Below are 21793 nucleotides of genomic sequence, written 5' to 3' on the forward strand. Positions count from 1 at the left end.
AGCTTTTAGGAGAATCACTTACTTGCTAAGTAGAGTGCAACTGCTCCTTGGGAGCCATTTCAGTCTATCAGGTAAATCTGTAATTAGTATCCAGTTGATCTGAAGCGTGGTGCTGTCATTATATTGATACAGACACACACATTAGCAAACATTACTGCCTGGGCTCAGCAGGCAATTCACAGACTAATAACTCAGGCAGTTTGTTTTTTTAAAGCCTACTCACTTTTGTTTCATAGTTAACATATAAAGTCATAATTGCAACAACATTTTTTATTTTCACTTAAGCATAAAACAGATGAGACATCTATAATTTTTTTTCTGTGATTTCTATTCTTTAAAAATAGACTATTAATTTTTTTGAGAGAACAATGAGATTTTTTTGTTGTTCTTTGTCCTCTAAGCACATAGGTTGTGTGGTTAAATTGGCAGCAACAGAAAAAAAAAAAAAAAAGAGGAAAGATTGTCAGTGGTTTTTGTGAAAATAAATTTTAAAAAAAGTTTGGATTTCATGCAACCAAATGAAACTGCAGTTCAATTTGTCTGAATTTCACAATTTGGTTCTTTAAACGGCAGTGGTCCATGCCCCTTAGAAGCAAACAGAAGTCCCATATTTCAGCCTAAATGTTTAAAATATATAGTCATGACTAAAATAGATGGAAAAATGATGTGTCAACTTGTATCTACTCTACTTCCATTGCCTTCAATAGAAGTTAAGATAAGTACACTGAGGTGCATTTTGCAGAAAAAATTAAATTCAGGCATAGGATGCTGTGAAGTCTCCATGGACAGGAGCAGATACACAAATCAAATACTTTGATTAACCTTTCCAGATGATAAAAAATTATATTGCACTTTAGTAATTCAATTTTCTTCTGACTGGTGGCTTAAGACTTCTTTATTAACTAAGCATTACTTTTTCTTTTTCATAGACTGACTGCAGGTTTGGGATATGGAAAACAAAGTACAGAGGTCTGATGGTTTATTGTCTGATGCTTAGAAAATGTCTATTGTCTGCAGCTCATATACAGGAAAATGGGTCTCTTGTCATTTTTTTTCCATGGCCTCAATATACCACTGTCACTGGAAGCTTCAAACAGACTCCTTAATAGGCCAACATCAATAATAAACTGTTCTCATTCACATGAAATGTTTGAAAGGAACAATGGGAACAGAGTGAATATCACATGGACTGTTCCAGTCTGATACATTCTCCAAGAGAACCACAAAAGCTGTGAACCATTACGTACATGCAGGGTTGGCTGATTTTCCTTTAAAATCACATTTAAAGGGAAGATTTTTCTTAAAAACAAGCCAAATTAGGCATACTGGTATGCCAGGCCTAAGTAAAATTAGAGATACAAGTGCTTATTGAAGAAGAGATTAAGACCAGGCTTGTGGCTAATACAGTAGACTGAAACTGGGGAAAACCTGATGCTTATTTATTTCTCAGTTTATTTATAGGCTGGGGAAAAAAATGTGCAACAGTGTAACTCTTGATTTCAATTATGAAATACTTTGAAAAAAATGGAAACAAATTTGGGCTATTGAAACTGTAGGTTTGGCTGGCATACACATGCTCTTTTAAGGGAAAAAAAGAAAAAAAAAGGAAAAAAAGTATTTACACAGCTCTGAAATTGACAGCATTGTCTACATTCAGTCTCTAGAATTTTCAACAATATCTTGTATTGTTGTGGGAAACACATGTAACCTCCTCTTCTACTCATCCCTCATCTGTAAATGGTATTGAAAAAAAAAATGAAAGAAAAAAGCCATTGTATAAGAGAGCCTAGGCTCTTTCTTTATGCAGTGTGTGCACATCAACCACGCCAGGTGGGTTTTGCCTTTCTTGGGACTGGGGGCTCTACCTTTATAAAAATGTGATGTGATTTGGATTCTTTTTAAGCTGTTGGTCTTAGCACCAAACGGGATCAGTGGGCTGATTTATCACTCAGTCTTTCCAGGCAGATGTTTATTCAAATACTTTAATTCTCACTGTAGATTCAACTTTGTAGTAAAGGAAACTTTTACAGAAATAAACTTGTGTGGAACACAAACATATGAGTTAATTACAGTGAGCAAATAATGGAAGAGAGAAACAAACTGGAGTTCATAATATTCACAATATTCTCAGAGAATAAAAATCACGTTTGATTTTGTAAACATGTTGCCTGGTAACACTGGGATTAAGACCTCATCCAGTATTTTAGAAGCATGTTTAAGATGGAAACTTCATATTATTTGAATCACTCAGTCCTTACTGACATGCTGTCTGTAGAACACCTCCTGTTTTCATTTTAGAATGCTGCAAATGATAACAACAATGTTCTAAATCTAGTAAGGACAGAAAAGTTGTATCAGTGATTTTAACAGTTTAGTAAGCAGTCCTTGAGCTGCAGTAGTGTGCTTTAAAAACCACAGTCAGACTGATGGTCTAATTCACAGACAGTTTTTCCACTCTAAAAATTAAAGTACAACAATCAAAAATGGCAGTAAATGGTGAAAACAGCTCAGTAAGTGGCTGATTTTGTCAGTGCTGCTCCAACCCCACTGAAATTTCCAAATCTTCTGTTATTTTGATGATACTTTTTCATTCTTCCTGCCTCCAAACCATGCTACTCAGCTTGTGACAACTTCTAATAAACACCCAGGACTTTTTTCACAGCACAATAAAAGAAGCAACTATTATCATATTATTAAACTGTTATGTACAGCAGCATATTCTGGAGCCAACCTCAGGCCAAACAGTTTTCCTGCAAAGTAGGGGTCAAGAAACCTGAAAAAAAAATACAGAACACCCAGGGAGATTAAATATCACAAGACTAAGATAAGTTGACTCTTAACTCAAGAAAGCTCCACCTGTCAGAAGAATTTTTAGCTATTGCTCTTCAAATTTTTCTTTTCTCAAAGATCTCTCTGATGTTCTGGTTTGAAAATCTTGTGCATTTTCCATCACTCTTTTGTGCTTGACTTTATTTTCGCTGTGTGAAAAAAAACTTTTGTACTTCTGAGTCTTCTCATGCAATAGAGATTTTTAAGACAACTGTCACTTGAGTGCATCACCAGTAAATAAAGCTTCAAGTCAGGATAAAAAGGAACTATTGTCAAACTATTTTCCACCATATAATATATTAAAAGATTTTATTTGTTAAGGAATCTATTATTCAGGAAAAAAAAATCTCATCTTAAAATCTCTCTAAAACAGAAAACAAGTTCAAAAAATTGTAAGTTTCTTTTAGGTAAATTTTTGTGTTACTGATTTTTTTGGGTTTTTTTTTCCTCTCCCTTGTTATTGGGAATTTCAGAGGGATTGGTCAATCTTCTGTTAAAGGAAAAACAAAAACAAATTATATGAAGCCAAAACATTTTCTTAGTTTAAACTCTCGGTTTTAGTGTGCATAAGCAGGAGTACTTATAAATAGCCTGCAGTCAATCTTGTTCTTAAATATACCAGCCTAGACATCAGCAGTGCTTTTCTGAAAGGCACTGTGTCATAAGAGCTTGCCATAGATACAGAGTCACACTTGCCTATTGCAAGGGCATCACCAAATTATCAACACATCTTTCTGCAGAGTTGAGTTACAGCTTTATCAGATGATCATTAATACTTTCCCTCAGATTCACCCAGACCAAGAGCCATGGTCCAGATCAGAGGTATAAATCAGCCAGAGCGTGGCGTATGAACTTCATACTTGCTTCATTTCACCCCTAGGACAGATGATACCCTCCTGTTAGTGTTCCACAAGATAACATTATTTGGGTTGAAGGGTTGTGTTTGGATTATATACATGGCTGAGGTTGTGACTGAACCTATGAAAAGCCCAGAAAGGGTAAAATATTCCCTGGAGTAATTGGGTCACCTTGCCCTCACACCTGTGTCTTGTAGATCACAACTTGTGCATTCTGGCAGATATTTGTCAACCTACAGTTCTGTTGCAGTGATTTGCTTTTTTTCCTCCCTTCGGACTTTTTACTTTCTGGTATGAAGATTATGGTGATTTTGACTCCTGGGGAAGGAGAGGGTGGGGTCTGGATTAGATCAAGAGTGTAGCAGTGTTCAGCAAAGACTGGCCATGTAGGAGTAATAGAGGTGAATCGCAGAGCTAGATGATAGGAGAGGAGGAATGGATATCATTGGGGTAATTAGCCAGGAATGCCAGGCTCAAGGGAATTGTTTGTGAATATATTCTGGAGAAGAGAACATTGAACAATTAGTGCTTGGGGCTGAAGGCATTACAGAACACCAGATTAGCTGATCTGGGCCATGCTCATGTAATTGTTTTGCACGTTCACTTCCAGAGGTGCAGACAAATCCATGTAACAAAAGCTCCTGAGAATTTGCAAGTGTGAAATGCTACTTAATAGACTAAACAGAGGAGTTTGATTTTCATTTCCTGAAGCTTGATATAGTAATATACTTCTGAATAGGAATTTAACAGTTTTATTTATTTTGCAAAAGATCCTTTGAGGCAGTTTGAACCCTGTTGTTACCACTTGCACTTGATGTTTATTGCATAACTATTCTTTCATGAAATCTTCTATCGAATTATTACTGAAATATCTGTACAAGTTTGTATTCTGTGGATCTAATTCAAGATTATAGTTCCACTAGAATTAGAACAGGGATATATTTGACCCTCTGTGACCAACATATCTGTCCCTTTTCTTGTACTAATTCTTTTCAGTATACGAATCCTGAATCTGTGTAGAAAGTTATTTATTTGACCCTTTCCTTTGAGAACTGTTTCAGACAACAAATATGTGAACAGTCTGGTAAAGGAATTTTTCAACCATTACTTTCAATTGATCAGGCTTGAAATCATTGCTATTTTTCATTTGGGCTTTTTCTCATTTCTTTAAAATCAATCTGTACTCAAAGAGGAGTTTACAAACAGAATGCTAACTAGGGATGTCCTCTCAGCTCTGAGCCAGAGTTGTATTTGGTGATCCTCACAAGCACCTTCAGATGTGTAATGCATAAATTTGATGGAATGCCTGCTGTGGAAACAGATTTGCTGCAAGGCCCCTTTAGCTTCTGGTACAGAAACAAAGGGTAGATTAGTATCTCATCTTCAGAGAGGGAGTTATTTCCCTACATTCCCTATGTTTTTCTCAAATAACATATACTGCTTTACATATATTACTTTTGATAGATTTGGACTAGGGGAGAAGATTATTATTCAATTCTTGAGATAATTCCAGAAAACTACTGCTACTTTTACTCCAAAGGCATATGCAACTCACCTTGTTTGAGTCCTTTCCCTAAAAACTATTCAGACACAGAACTGGGAAGAATTCCTCATGGCTTGCAGATACTGAGGGAAAACTGCAAATTATATACATGCTTACTGATAAATGCAGCTGAATAATAAGAAACAGAAGCAAAGCTAAATTTCACTCACATCTGGAGTATGAGTAGGAGTTCTTTTTGACCTGCAGTACAAGACAGATGTTGAGATACTGGAACCACTCTGGCAGAAGGGCAGAGATGATAAAGGAGCTGGAGGATTATGTACCAGCTCGTGCTCAGTCTCAGGAAGAGAAAGCCAGGGAGGAGGACATCTAATTGCTGACTTCAGTTTCAAATAATGGGAGAGAATAGTAGAGGCAGAGCCAGAGTCTGAGATGCACAGCAAAAGGAATAAGCCCAACAGAGGCAAGATGCAGCAAGGACAATTCCAACCAGTTGTAATGGGAAGGATTTTTCATGGTTTGGGCAGACCAGCACTGGCACAAGATGCCCAGAGATGCTGTGGCATCTCCTTCCAGGGAGATAATCAAACAAGGCCCTGAACAATTTGATCTAACTTTGAAGTTGTTCTTGGTGTGAATGGGATTGGATGGGATAACATTCAGAGATCCTTTCCAAACTGAATGACTTTATTGAATTCAACTGTGGGTTTCTTAGTACAGAATATAAAATCAGAGCTTTGGAGGCTACCCAAGTGAGAAGGACAAAACATACTGATAGAAAAAAGAATGACAAAACAAAAGAATGAAACCTATTTACTCTTTGGGAAAAAAAATCACACAGTGATTTTTGTCTTGAGTTGTCAATTATTGTTTGCAAAAAAAAAAGCTTCTTTAAAATCTTCATGCAAAGAAAGACAGCTGAAAGTATATTATTTTTGCTTTGATATGTGACACCAACTGTTACAAAAGTTTTAATGTCCTTTAAATATTGTAGCATGCAGGGAAAAATCAAAAAAAGCTAATGAAAAAGTTTTTAAAAGTGTTCCTCAAAACAAATGAATTTTCAAATATTATATATTTTATATTTATATTATATAAATATTTTCAAAAGCTGTGGCTTAGTGATCTCTGTAGAGGCAGAAGATGTTGGTTCTGATTTTATTTCTGTGACCGCCTAAGTTGTTCAGTGACAAGATCCTGGGGATCTTCAAAAATATTTAGAAACAAGGAGGATATTATACACACACCACTGGGCTTTGTTTGAGGTAGGAGGAGCTCCCAACAGAGCCAGGTCTAAGGCACCAAAAGGAGAGAGGAGTGCAGAGGGGATAAGCACCATGCATCAGAGGCTGGACTAAAGCACTTATTGGAGTTTTTATGGGGTTGGGTCCTGGTTTCTGCCCTACCAGTGTATAGGTACAGATACACAAAACTAGTGTACTTACAGTGGGGTTTATGCTATTATTTTTGAGTTAGTCTAAATACACATTTGGAAAGGAGGGCTTTCTACCACACTTGTATTAAAGATAATAAATAAAAAACCAGTCAGGCCAGTGGAATGATTCAGTTGTTCTAAGAAAAATGGAAAATGAAATCATATGTTTGTAATGATTTTTGGTGGAAATTGGGATGGAATCTTGATCTTAATTTTTTTTATAATGAGTAATAAAACCCAAGCTATACTAGTTGATCTTCCATATTTGCTGCTCTTGTTCCTCATAAAGTGAGTGCACAGAAGGAAGGTAATATAGTTCTTTATTATAGTGCAAATGTACCATAAGAGGAAAAATATCAGGCTAAAAAATACCAAATATTCTTCTTTAGGTAGGGTAAAACTCTTTGAAGTATCCTGCAGATACTTGTCCAATTTCAGTACTCCTCTGGTTCCTGCCTATGGCTCTTTCAATATATTCATACTTACATGCAGGTCATGTTTCATTCCTAATCTATAAGAGCTGGGGGACAGAGGTGATATAAATAATGGTGTCAATTGCACATCATATACTGTAAGTCTTTCATCTTGAATCTTCTTTCATCTTTTCTCAGTCTGCAGCCTCTTGTCACATAGGTTACATCAGCCTGCACTAATAGCCTACACTTATCCAAGCTATAGAAATGTGTAAATTATGTTAACTTATACCTACCTGTCAAACTACTTGTCTGGGAGAAGGTTCCTTAACAAGAGATTGTGCTGTACCCCTTCTTTCTCTCCATCTGCTGGAAAAGCTCATTTCATATATCCTGTAAGAAAAGGCTACTGTCAGAATGTACAGAGCAATCCTATTACCTGCTTCTTGGTTCCCTGATCATTTTCTGGGGTGTAGAGACTTTTTTATACATTATTTAGGTCTGAGAAGTTTACCTACCTTTGAACTCAAACCCACTTTGTTAAGTCCACATGTGTGGACTGGCTCAGGCTGTCTCCCATTTCCTTCTGATCTTGGACTGCTGTGTGACAGCTGAAGCAGCAAGAGATAGAAGGAGGTTTAAAGGAAGTTTAACTTTTCTTGAATGACTTCATGTCTTGAAGTGTGTGTTTATCTTTGTTTTGTCCTCAGCCTGTAGGGACTAGAAAACATTCTTGGAGAATTTTCCTGTTCTCTCTGCTATGTTCTCCAGAGGATGGAAACGGAAGAAGAGATGACAACAACGTCACACACTTAAATACATGTGAGTAATGGCACAATCACTTGTTAAGTCAGATGTTTCTTTGAAACATCAAAAATCATTAAATTTTCATGGGAAGCTTGAAGCATTGTGTATTAAAGCACAGTCACCATGCTTTACATTTTTAATAGCAGCCCTTGGCTTCCCTTTCTGAGACCATCATAGAAACACACCCATGAATAATGCTTTATTAAAATTATTATAAAAAGTGGAATTGTGGTTTAACCCTGATGTTAAACAATTTATAGATGTCAATAAAGTGGATAATTTAATAGGGACTGTTCTGTGAGGTGTGTTTGAATGGCAGCCTTAAAATTCCGCTGCCCTCGATGAAGCTAAGGATTTGGAAATGCATTTTGAATAAATTGTCAAAACAACAGATCTTCTGAACCATAGCCCTGGCTCCAGGAAGCTGCAAAACTGTGCTGAGCTTTCTCTGAGCTTCTTGTAGAAATCCACACTTGGGCTATATATGTAAACAAAGGGGCAAGGCCTGCAGCTCTCTGTGGCATAATCCATGCACAGCAGGGACAGAAATGCCAGGTCAAACAGCAGGTTTTTTTCCAGGTCATACTGTGTTACTATGGAGTAACATCTCATAGTATAATAGTGCCAACTCAGGCTAGAAATTGTTCCACAGTCTGGAGCTGCTGCTGCACATGTGCATTCTGGTAAGTTTCCATTATATGAGCACATATCACTTCTAACAACTGCCCAGGAAACAACACCAATACACCCACTGTTAGATTTGTGTATGCAGATAAAAAAGTATTTTTAAAGTCTTAAATATTACCAAATATTTAAGCCTGATTATTTCTAAAGATTTAATAACCTTGATTTACTGATGCAATTGCATTTCCATTTGTGTAAAATAGTAGCAATGACAGGAAACAACAACAAAAAAACCTGAAAGGGTCAACTCCTGGCACCCTCAGGGCCAGTATTTCTTAGTTCCTTGGCATAATACTTAGCAGCACAAAGTGATTTTTTCAAAATGTATTGTAATGACATTTTAATTGTGTTCACCAATTATGAGTGTCATGAGGTTTGGGTCAAAGCAAAGATCATAAATGAACACACATATATCCAAACATTTTTTAATGGGTGCAAGAGCAGGAAGCAGTACCCTACTCCAGAAGCAGTCCCGTTGTTCAGTGGGCATCATGGAGACTGCTGCACTGGCATGGAGATGTCAGAGCAATTGCTGTACACTGCTGTGGCTTGAAGCTGTTAATTGCTGTAATAACACATCTACACACACAAAATACACAATTAAAGTTCTCACAGTTCTTAAAGTTTGATCAGTACTTACAGAGACTAGTGTTTATATGTTTTTATATAAAGAGTTGGCATGAATATTTATTCAAACTATAAAATTCTAAGTTCTCATAGGAGAAGCAGGTTCCCTCTGTGATGTTTCCTCTGTCCTCTAGCTATGCTAGAGAAGATCAAGACATCTTCCACTGAGAAGAGAAGGAGTGCATCTCCACTGGCAGCTTCTCTGAGTTCAGTGTAGGTCCTCGTACTCTGGATAATAAGCCTAAAAGAAGTTGGCTCCTAGAAAACCTGTGTGAGATTGTAGCAAGGGCATCATTCATCTGTAAGAGATTAATGAGAGGCCTTCATTTGCCAGCCCTCCTACAACCACCTAACATTTCCTGATCGATATGCCCTGTGGCAGCTGCAGTCACTGCATTTCCAGGATAGTGCCACCTTGAAAACTTTATCACCTCCTCAGCAGCTCCGCTTATGTTGGCTCTACACAAGGGACAGGTCTTGGGCCACCTTTTTTTTGATCAGTGCCAGCCAAGTCCCCACAGAATGTAATGGTAAATGGAGTGTAAATGGGCTGCTGAGCCGCCAGCTTGCCCCCCAGATTTGTTGTTTCTTTGCTGTACAGTCAGAATGCCTGAAGGTAATTCCTGTTGTTCAGCCAGCACTCTTAGACAGGGACATTACTTTCCATTTTGTGATTTTACAGGTCTGCAAAGCACATGAGACATTTATGATGTCACATAAGAACTCTTTTACTTGGTATAAACATAAAACTTGAGAATATTGCCTAGAGAACAAACGTCCAAGTAAGGAAAAGAGAAAAAACATTCCTTTTGTAAAACTTTTCAAAATTTTAGTTATAGTGAGCAGAGAAAAAATACCTCTGTATTTTGATAATAGCTGGTCTGTGCTAAGGCACAGAAACATGCCATGAATTCATGAATGATTTTATTAAGGCATTTTCAGATAACATAATATGATTTTCATTTGGGTTGATATTCCAACATTCTGTTCAGGATTGGATGATTTCAGTGTGTAGTTGCTTACAAACAATTTTTGCCTTAGATGTTGATATGTATAATAATATTAACTCTGCAGTATAACATGCTGTTAGGGTACTTGTTAATTGTTTTAGTTTCAGTACATCAACATGCATTATTTTTCTGTGATTAAAATTTTGCGGTCTTTTAACACACAAAACCAGCCCCCACAACATAAATGTTCATTTGTTCTGAAGTACCTGTTCATTAAACCCTCTGAATGGATCATTACCTTAGATCTGGTTCTCCTAGAAACACCTGTATATATTTAGAAAGTTAGCACTTTATCAAAAGGACCTAAATTCACATTGCCTATTACCTGTATGGGGAAGATCTACATTTAATCCACCAAACCTTCTATGTAATGTGTTACAAGCAGTTCTGGTAGAACAGAACCTTGGATATGTCTTCTCCCAAGCAGTGCTCACTGCATTCCCATGTACTTTTAGATACACTTGTAAGGGAAATTCAAAATACAGAAACTTTCTTCTGTTGGTTCATGCTTGGTGTTATCATGGGATACGAACAAAAGGTCTGAAGCTGTTTTTAAGAAAGCATAAACATATACTTTATTTATTTTCAAACATATATTCTTTTAATTCATTTTCAAATATGTCTTCTTTTCCTTGAAATTGTCATGATTCACATTGTTTTTCATACTTTCATCAGATAAAAAACCTGTTGTGCCAATCCTTTAAGTCTATTAATATTAGTGTTTTTATCAGCAGTGAGGCTAGGTTCTCTTGCTGTTCATTCTGCTAAGGGATTTCCTTCTTTCTTCCCCTGACTTTCCCTTAAGACATTGGGGAATTAGGAGAATGATTATCTCTAGTAGATATGCCATATGAAATTTTCTCCTTAGTTCTAATTTTCCTTCAGCTAAATGTAAATGAAACCATCCTAAGCAAGGTAAGTCTGTGAAAGTAGCAAAGAACTGAACATGCTTGAACACATTGACATCTCTGGGAAACATGTGCATGGGACCTCAGCATCCCACAAGTCAGCTCACAATATGCACCAGCTGGCAAAAGTATTAGATATTTTATTAAAATGCTTGTACAATTTGGAGGTAATTTCTTAAAGCATGATCACACTGTGTTGTCATCAGGTTTAAAAATGCAGCCCAGTAGAGCAAAACCCCAGAGTGGGGGGACAGAGAGGTTTCTGCTGTTTTGAAGCAGTTTCTGCCTTGCCATCCCCTCTGACCTTGAACATGCTCTGCATCATTAGGGCTGAGTTCTGCTTTCCTCCAGCCCCATAAATCAGCTGTTCCTCACTGGAGAGAGCTAGGGCTTTGATGGAAGGGGTAAAGAAAGACCTGGGTTAGTTGTGAAAATTGTTCCTTCTTCAGAAATGTGACAAAAGAGAGTTTTTGCTATTGCTGCTTCAGATAAGCAAGGGTCTTGACTTTGGCTCCCTTTTTCCAGCTTAGTGCTCTCCTGAGCACAACAGGCCACAGCCACAGATTTTTTTAAAGCCAAAACAAACCTTTACATTCTTTCAAGTCTGGCCTTGCAAACTTCAAGTGGAAATAGATGCTGCCTTTCAGTAGCATGTAAACTATTGAGTCTCACAAAAGAGAAGTTTTTCAGGAGCTTATTCTGAATGTTTCTATTCATGCTGCCTGTAGGCAATGCTTTGATCACAGAAGTTAAGGATATTGTCATGAGGCCTGTGATTCCTTGTGCCTTTTTGTGTCTCTCACAAGGTTTTCCAGACCCAATTCAGAACTGCATATTTAGAAGCTTAGAAATTTGACGTTAAAATTTCTGAATTCACTCCCCTCATTTTTTTAAAATTTTTTTTTGTTCAGTTTTGGTTTTTGTTGTTGTTTTGGGATTTTTTTGTTGTTGTTAAAGTGAAGCTTTTTGTAGAAACAGGGAGGCTGCAATTCGATTTGTGTGCTCAAAGCAAGGCGTTAGCAGCCACAGCTGAGCACGATGATGCTGACGAGCAGGTGGGGAAAGGCGGGGTGGTCCCTGTGAGGGCTCCGGGTGCACCTGTGGGCAGCTGAGGTGAAAGGGCAGGGAGGTTGCCCAAGGGCATGGAACAGGTCAGCCCAGAAGAGCAGGAGCCTGGCCTGGGAGAAAGCTTTAGAAGAAGAAGGTGTCGGTGGGCTGCGGTGCCAGCCGGGGTGTGGGTACAGGGTACACCTGCGGCCGCTCGGGTACAGGGAGAGGGAGCGGCTGCAGCTGGCTCCGAGTGACTTTGGAAACCCTGAGACACGGCCTGCTGCCACAGCCGGGACTTGTGTTAACATGGATGTGCACCGCAGGTACTGCTGCGTGTTCTCCAGGGCCGTGAGGGGAGGGAAAAGCCCTCCCGTGGGTGTCAGTGGGAGCGCAGGAGGTGCTTGTGCCCTCAGGGGGGCTGTCGGGCAGCTGAGGAGAGTGCTTGGGGCAGATACAGCTTCGGTTTGTGTTTGGCTTTTTAAAAGCATTCAGAGCGTTTAATAGAATTAATATGCGTTAGCATAGAATTTTGGTGCCTTGTCTTACCTTATGAGGGGAACTACAGTTCTTGTCCATGGGATGTTATATTGAATTTAAAGCTGAACTTTAAATGGTCCTTAGAAGGCTGACTACCTGCGTTTTCTCTAGGAAAAGTGGGATCTTTGGGTTAGCTGAAGAACTAAATCTTGTGTGCTAAAATTTTACTTTATGAATGCAAGGGTGGAAAATTCTATGATAAGATGAGGAAAACTTGGTGCTTACAGGGAGTGGTGTGAGATGATTTTGCAGGTTGTGGTCTGTGTGGGACTGTGACTACAGCAGGCAAGAGGTTTTTATGCTTAAAGTTTTCATGGCATGGATAAAATATAAGTTACTAAGTCATTCCTGGAAATGAGATGGGAAATACAGCTTCAGTGATGAGGACAAAGCAATTTCTTGGTATAAATGGTTGCATGGTGCAGCTTTAGCATTGTGGGAATAAGTGTTAGTGCTAAGGTAGCTCCTTGATGGGATAAGAGACATATCCAGGATAAAGGATTATTTAACTAAAGCTCAAGTTAAGAATTAGATTACTCAATAGATGGTCATTGTGCTAGATTATTGCCACCTGTATTAAAAGTCATGTAAATGAAGGAAATAATTGCTTGTGATTATCTCTTTGTACCTTGTTTTCCCCTTGGGCTGTGAGAGAAGGTAGTGAGGGAAGCTGGAATATAGGCCCTTGTTGAAGGCACCTGAGAGTGCTAGCAGCCTCCTTTCCCTGGAGCACTAGCTCCTGAGAAAACTGGCGTCTCCACAAAGCAAATTTGCTGTATTTTAGGTAGGAAACTAAATGGGTTGGGTGCAATTACCTTTTCCATCTGACTTTTCAGTCTCATTTACATGTACATGCCAAAGGTGGATGTCCGTCCATGTACTTCTTCATGTACATCCATGTCAGATATACTTCTTCAGGAAGTACTCAGGTATGTCAAGGGCAGGTACAGGGACTAATTCTGTGCATAATGGTCCCAGGTGCTTGGTTTAATTACAGACAGAATGTGAGACTACTGGGACAGGAGAGGAAGAGTGTGAAAAAGTGTCTTTGGCATAAACCCATACTGGGCTTGTCTGGCTAAAGTACAGCTGAAGATGCTACGATGTGTCTAAAACTCCTCTGGAGAGGAGAGAATACACAACAGTTGATCTGAATTCAACTTAATTGCACTTTAGCTCTTTCCCAGCCCTAACACCTCTGAGGCAGAGGGGTAGCATCTGACACATGTGCTCTGTCTAACCTTCAGTGATCTCAGCAGAGGGGGGGATAACAAGGCTTTATCGTGAGCATGTAAGTGTTCCCAATGGTCTCATGGAAAAGCCTGTTTCTTCCAGTTATTAGGGATGTGGTTTTCTTCACATCAGCTACCTTTACATGCAGAAGTGTATTTCTACTGTAGTGACAAAAAGGCTGATGCAGTCCATGTATAAATGCTATAAAATGCTAAGCAGGCATGAAAAGACTCTGCAGCCTCTGCATTTGGCAGCAATATAATTGCTACTGGAGTATCAGCTAGTTTTTGCAGTTCTAGAAGGAGGCCAAAAATTGGAGGGTTTAGAGGAACCCTTTATTTTTCCCCAAGGACTAGCTCACCTTAATAGTGTATAAAAGCAAAGGCTGAAGAAAAAATGTGGTCTGAAAATAAATGCAGTAAAGTTGGCTAATTTGATAGAGAATTAATCAGTCAGACGAAATACAAGAAAAAATTAATTTTACAGTCTAAGAGGAAGCAACTTGCACAAAGTTAGGAATGCATACTTAATAATTTATGTAAATTAATTGCTCTTGGAAGAACTTACCTTGGGTGATAATTATGTTATTGAAACATCTTGTAGTCTACTTAGAATGGTTTTCAGGAGTATATACTGTAGTTCAAGTAGAGATATCATATATGGAGCAGTAATATAAGGCAATCTCATGGCCTCTGAATGTGTGGGCTGTTGGGCTAAAAAATTATAGAGGCTGCTCTGATCTGGGGGGGGGGGGGAAGGAATCACTGTAACATATTTCTTTAGCTAAGCTACCAATTGGACTGCATATTGCATGAAGAGGGAGAAAAGTCCCACCTTAAAGGTGAAGCAAATCTGTATGATCCAGTGCTCTGTTTAATTGATTAACCAGCACCGAAGCATTGCCTGAATGAGGGAGGAGAGGAAGTATATTTTTGAACTGACAGATCCCTACTTTTAAATCCCTTAGATCAAAAATTTATCTATAATTAGCAAGAGGCATCCATATGGTGACTTTTCCAGTCCCAGATGGGTAGCTGTCATTTCGCACATGATCTTTGCTTCGCTTTTGAAGTAGAAATGAGTAATCTTGGAAATATTAATCTGACTTTAACTATATTTATCCTTCTATCAACAATGATGACACATTTTGATTTCTTTCTGGGTGTGCACAGTATTTGCTGCGGTGCAGAGGATTCCAGTTGCCGTAATTTTCAGTGGAAAGAATAATGATCACAGGGAACTGTAAGTAGGTTATTATGGACTATCTATCTATTTAAATAGAAAAGAAAAATTTTTCAAGAGTAATGATGCAAAGATGTGCCAGACTTGAAACTCTGCTGCAGACCTGATAGAAGATGTTCTGCAAGTGCTGGAAATTGGCTCCCCTTTTCAGTGGTGTGTTACCTGGCACAGTAGCAGCTGTACACCTGCTCCTGCCTGGCAGGTGACTGCTAGGAATAGCTATGCCAGAACAAACAAAAAAAGTAAAAATAAATTACTGTGCCAGAAAAGAAGTTTGGGATCCTGACTTTTCATCTTCTTTCAACTACTGCAGTACTAATCCAAAGCATGGGTCTTTCTGCCCTTTGAATGCAGTTTATATGGTGCCATAACTTGTGTGTTTAGACTTCCATTTTATTTTTTGGATAGCAGGGATTGGAAAGTAATTGTGTATGTAAGGGGAAGGTATTTTGTAGCAGGTTCTATGTCTGTGCATGTCTTCCCTATCTCACTTCACAAAAAATAATCTTGGTTGCTTGAGCTCAAATATCCATGTAGAGAGGCCAGCAATCTCTGTAAGTGGTGCAAAACCTTGACATTCCTCTTAGTAAGCATTCTCCTTAAAATGCAATCTTATTTTGGAGGGGAAAAATGTTACAGTACAGATTTCTGTTACCACAGGCAGAGTAAGAAGCAAGAGGCCAGATCCAATCATATGAAGTAAATGGAATTACCCTGAATTTACTCCTGTATAAGTGAGAGCTTGTTTCAAGCCCCAAGCTACATGAAAATGATTGCTGTTCTCTTTGCCCATATGAAAGCTGACATAAATACAACTTAGAGTGAACTTATTTAGCAAGTGATAGGGTACATTTTTTCATCATGATTGAAAGGCCTTAAGAATTCAAGTCTCAGATGCATGAAAGTATAAAGATGCCTGAGCTTTGTTAAGATCAATCAGAATTAAATGCTTAAGTGACTCAGGCTTAGGTACCTGAAAACATTCAAGCATTTTTTAGCAGCTCAGTGATCATAGTTCTTTCTTTTCAGTGCTCTTCTTGTGATAAAATTTTATTTCATTTTTTAAAAAAGTATCGGTGAAGATGAGAATGAATGTCAGAAGTTTATTTTTTAGACTAATGTATTTTACAAGCAGTTAATATTTTAGTATTGCTAGCCTGATACTAAGTGAAATTTTAGTATTATTATTAACTTCACTACTATCTGTTCCTAAACTTTGCAAATATCTCTAGGGGTAGAAGACCTGAAAACTAATTTCATTACAGGGATGTGGGACACCTGCAGTCAGTGAGGAGAAACCCCACACAGACATTCAGGTACAATTGGAGAGCAACGGTCTTGTGTTCAGCTGTACTATAACTTCAAAAGCATCCAGTACTTCATAGCTTGGGGTTGTTTGGTTTTTGCTCCCAGTTGTAGGAGATGTCAGAAGAGAGTTTTTGGTTTTCTATCAAGCTTATTAAAACAGTTTTGGTAATTTCAGCCTACTACTTCAAGTTACTTTCAGGTTTGACTTTTGAATTTGAGGGTTATAGATTCTCTCAAGTGACTTGTCTTCTGTTAGAGCCTAACAAGTACCAGTGGCTGCTTTTGCAGGAGATTTATCACATTAAATTGGCACAAATTTTACAGAAAAGTACCTAAGGTAACAAAAACCACTTAATCATACACAACACCCTATAAGCTAATACTTGTTGAACAACAGTAGATACCGTGTCCAAGTCTTTCTATCATACAAATGGTTCAAGTTGAGGAAATTCTGCTGCTATATTTCATAGCTTCTCCTTATAAGTGATTGATGCTTAATAAACCCTAAATTTGCACTCCTATGAGTTGGGTTTTTTCCTCAGTTTTCCTAGGTGCAGTCAAGAATCAAAATTCAAATAAAAAGTTAATGAGTCTCTAAAATTTACTTGTTGCCATCTAATTGTTTTACTTGACCTCTCTTAGAATTAATTACAGCTAAGGGAGTGAAAGGCTGATTTCATAAGATTGAGCATGATTGTGAACTTACGAAGAGTTTTTGGGTGACCAAAATATCACATAGCTCTAGCTGTTAAAAAAATTCATATTGTGTCATCTTTAATGTTTGATGTGCTATTGTCAGATGTAGACTAAACTATATTACTGTCATATATATCCTCAAAAAACCCACAAAAGGCCCCAATCAATCAGGGCATTGGAAACAGTAATCTGTTTTTAGAAAGGGACAATTTCTGCATAAAGAACTTCAAGGTGCTCAGTGGGTGAAGCCCTATTCAGGTGTGGCTTTTACTCTCTAGGGCAGAGTTATAAACAGTTTGCAGTATAATCACCAAAGTAAAGGGAATAGTCCTATCAACATGTGTGCAGATATGGCACCCTGCAGAGAGGTTTAGAAATCTCATTCCTGTTCCATTCTCCTTCTGATCTTTAATTGCATGCTGTTTGTCAGAATCTGGGACAAACTTAGAGCTGGAGGCTCAAGAGGAGACTTGTATTTTTTGTTATTGCTAATAGGAGTATGCAGGGATATTTTTATGTGCAGCAAAATCTAGAATGCCTTCTCAAAGCTTTGAATTCGATTCTTTCCTGATGCAAACTTTAATCTGCTGTATACAGTATGTAGATTTCCAAAGCCTTTAGCAAATCTAAATGTTCTGTTTCTAATAGAGATGTATAGAAAACAGGGATTAATCTTTGCAAAGAGGAATCATTTACAATGTAACAGCAGGGAACTACGGGAAGTATTGGCCTGTGTTATTGCACATGCTGCTTCCTCACAAGGCTTCAGGCAAATTAGAAACTGTGTGATCGAGAATAGCTTCATGGAAATCCAAAAGGATAGGTACAATCAATGTCAGTTAGTAAGAAATCAATTATACAAAGACTAATGTTTAATTACTTTATTGTGTCTAATTTGTTTCCCACATATTTGTCATCAGTTTGCATTCTTATGCTTCATTGCTGTTGGATTTATTACTGGCCTAAGGTCCCTCCAGATATTTCTCTGTACTTCAGGATCACTTAAATACAACGATACATACAGAGAATTTTTAATAGCATAGAAGTGACATTTCATTCTGGACTTTCGCCACACTCTTATTATTCAGGCCTATGTGCCTTCATGTGGTTTCTGAGGGGCCTATTAGGCAATGTGTGGGAGCCCAGTTAGATGTAAAACCAGTCGGAGACTTGCTTGGTTTTTAGCAAGGAAAAAAGTTAAGTTTTATCATCTTGTATAATACAAAAAGGTGCATAAAATCCTTTCTGGGAACCCTCTGCTAAAGTTTCTGTGCATCCACAAACAGCTGTGGGAGGCATTCTTTCTTACAATCTGCTCTGGATTGCTCTTTGGTGAGGTTACATCCCCTCTTCCCTGGCGCAGGTGGGATGGGCAGAAATTCCCAGTGCACAGTCAAACAGTACAAGTGATGCTGCTTCTGGGCACCAAGAGGAGTCTGATAATAAAGGCACCCTGCTCTGCAGAAATCTCTCCATATGGGAATTGTTCTGTCCAAACTGCACTGGTATTCCATTTCCAGTGTCCGTTTCTCAATTAGTTGCAAACTGTTTGCTCTCCTAAGGGACGCATTGTGTTTCAGTACTTCAAAATTATGCATGAAATTTACTGCTGTATGAAAACAATGAGTTATTTGTTCGCACAAAACCAGGAGTCCTGGGACTTAGGTGATTAGAGAGTTGCAAGGTTGCTTTATCAGCCATGTTATAGCCTGAGTTACTGCCTTCAGCTGTTCTTTGTGTGCTGTTTACAAATACTTGTTTGCTTCCATGTTTTCTGCTGCTTTTAATCTCCTTTTTATAACCATGTCACTAAAGTCTGGTTATGCCAGTCTTCTGTAGTTACACATTTTTTGCATCTCTTGATGGGGTAGATGTAATAATACTATTTGTGTGTTAATGGAAAGCAACTTTTTTTCTTTTTCCATTCTCTGTCTCTGAAAAGCAATTCTATTGGGTTTTTATTTCTCTTGCTGCCACTATTTGCATTTTACTGGGAGTAGTTTCTAGATTTTCCTCTTTTTTATTTTTCTCATTCTTTTTTTAATCAATGTAATCATCATCATCAGTCAGCTCTCATGAATAGGAAGCTCTTTTATTCCATTGCATTTTATTAAAACAGTTTTTGAGTTTGTTTTGGAAGTTATTGTTCCTTGCCTTTGGATTTAGAAACAAAATACACTAACATCTGTTATCAAATAATGCTTTATTGAAGATTTGAAACAGTTGTTGAAGTGTTGAAAGCCTTTGAAATCTAAAAATCTCTACATGATCTACACTAATTGAAAATCTTACCTAACCATTTTTCAAAAACATTAAAAGCCATGTTTCCAGATTTAATCCTTGACTTATAATGACAGGAGTTTGTGACTGTCTTTCTGCTCAGTTAATTAGTTCATTCTCTATGATATTATTCTCTATGGATAATTCCAATAGGAATTATTGGGAAGGTACCTATTGGGCATGGTGTGATGAAACTATTGAATGGTGCAGGAGTATTCAGTGGCCCCGTCACATGTAGATTAACCTGACACTGGTTCTACATATGTCCCTCATATTCCTTTTCATGAAAAGCCCAAAGATACTCAGTCATCCAAATTACATTTCCCAGTCTTGATTAATCTGCAAGTCTTTAATTGGCTGTGTTCTCTATCGGTTCCTAACACAGGTCTCCTGTGCCATCTTTTTTCCTTTTAGCACAGAATCATTCTGTGTTTAGAAAGCAGAAGGAAAGTTTTTGCATTTTGATTTAATGTGAAATGACATTTCAAGTACCCTCCGGTACTTTTCTATTGGTCTTTTAAAATGCGTTATCAGAATATAGGATTAATTCATTATTTTAAATAATAAAACATTTAAGTAATTTACTTTTTTATCATGAGTACTTCCTAGAACTAGAAGTTTCTTACAAAAAAGCAGCCCACAAGAGGCAGTGGCATTAGAAGTAAGGCAGAAAAACACAAAATGAATTCCCAGGGAATTTCCAGGAAAAAAATTCTCTAATTAGGATGAAACTCATAGGATGAACTATTATTTTAAGTATGCATCTCGAAGAATCTGCTTGTTATTTTGCTGGGCACTTTGTTACTCCTAAGAATTTGAAAACAGCTTGTGAATTTTCATACAGTGTGTCTTTATATAGCCATCCAAAGATACTTTGTGCTGATTCAAGTGTTAATAATACCTGTAAGGTGCATCCAGCATGGTTGGGTGTATTGAATGTCTTGCTGCAGCAAATGGCCAAAACTCTTACCAAAAGAGCAATCATGTCAGCTGGCTGAGATCCTTACTTGGAGCTGGTGCCCACTGAAAGCTGGAGGAAGATCTGTCACATGTGTGGAGACTGGATGTATTAAGTATTTCTTAAGAATATGCAATTATATTCAAATGTGGGAAATCTCTTATCCTTCTTAAATGATTCTTTATGAACGTGGCATGCTTATATAGTAAAGGGTGGCAAAGTAAGGTAATATATGCTGTGGATGTATTTAACATATTAAATTTCACAACTCATACTGTGAAACTTCAGTGTGGTTACAGAACATCTAACAAGTGCTGAAGTATTACATCAAAAAAACCCATGACTCATATCCTGGTATTGAATCCCATTTTAATGAAGTTGCATCTATTGGAGACTCTTCTCTGTAGTCCTGGTCCCAGGTTACCTTCACCCATACCTGGAGCCACCTGCTGATAAATATTTCCTTGCCTCTTACTCCAAACGTTAACAATCTGTTGAAGTTCAGCCCTTCACATAGTTTCCAAAATGCTTGAGCTCCTCTGGGAATTGAATTCGCAATAAAAATGTAAAATAAGTCTAGAAATTACATTGAAAAACATAGTGGGAAGAATTCATCTGTATTTAAAGCTTGGTACTGTTGTAGCCTGGCTTAAGCTCTGCAATAGGAATAGCTGATACTGGTGACAGGGAGGGGGAAATAGCCTCTGGCAGACGTTCTGCTTGTCCTGTTGCTTCTCTAATGCATACCAATGTTTTATTGTCAGACATGTCATCAGAGAAAGGCTTTTTCTCCTTCAGTAAATATTTTTTTGTGGCAAAGCAGGTGAAATCACTGGTGACTGGGAAGTTTTAGCCTTAAGTAAAATAAAGATAAGGGTACAAGTTCTGTTTTCTTTTCTTGACTGTGTTACATCAGAAATATGGTAACATTCATTTGATTAAATAGAAGGAAGCTGGGGATAGGAAGCAACCTGAAATAGGATGGACCATATTTTAATCTGCAATTTTCCTGAGAAGAAGTTGATTTAAATGTTTACTTCAAACTACAGGCTGACAAGGTGTTCTAAGGGAACCTTTGGAATCAGATGCCTCTTTCCAACACATTTTCAGTGAGAATTTGATACTTTGTTATCCTGTCATATCTTTGGATGCTTTCTGGTTTAATTCTGTCTTATCTCTCTACAGATTTGTTACAGAGGTTGGTATTTTCGAATTTCCTTCATTTTTCTTGGTATCCATTATTGCTGGTCAATGCCAGAACTGGTATTCTGCTGTTACCCTTAATAGCTCTATTTTCTCAGTTGTCTTCTAAGTCTTTGAATAAACTACAGGATCCCCGGTCTTGCTGAGTTCTTTTTGTTCTCTCTTTCCCTGCCTGTGAACTAAACTGAAGCTTCCCTCCCTGAAAATGAGGG

The 21793-nt window shown here is 37.9% G+C and overlaps 1 long non-coding RNA gene across 1 annotated transcript in view; it reads left to right on the forward strand.

Moving 5' to 3' along the window:
• Positions 1-12232: 12232 nt before the first annotated feature.
• The window catches only part of LOC117245147, a 72897-nt gene continuing 63336 nt past the window's right edge, over positions 12233-21793 (forward strand). The window contains exon 1 of the long non-coding RNA XR_004499450.1: positions 12233-12447. This is a non-coding gene — a long non-coding RNA (uncharacterized LOC117245147). The remainder of the gene's footprint in view (positions 12448-21793) is intronic.

Source organism: Parus major, chromosome 14, assembly GCF_001522545.3.
Source record: "Parus major isolate Abel chromosome 14, Parus_major1.1, whole genome shotgun sequence".
NCBI classification, from domain to species: domain Eukaryota; kingdom Metazoa; phylum Chordata; class Aves; order Passeriformes; family Paridae; genus Parus; species Parus major.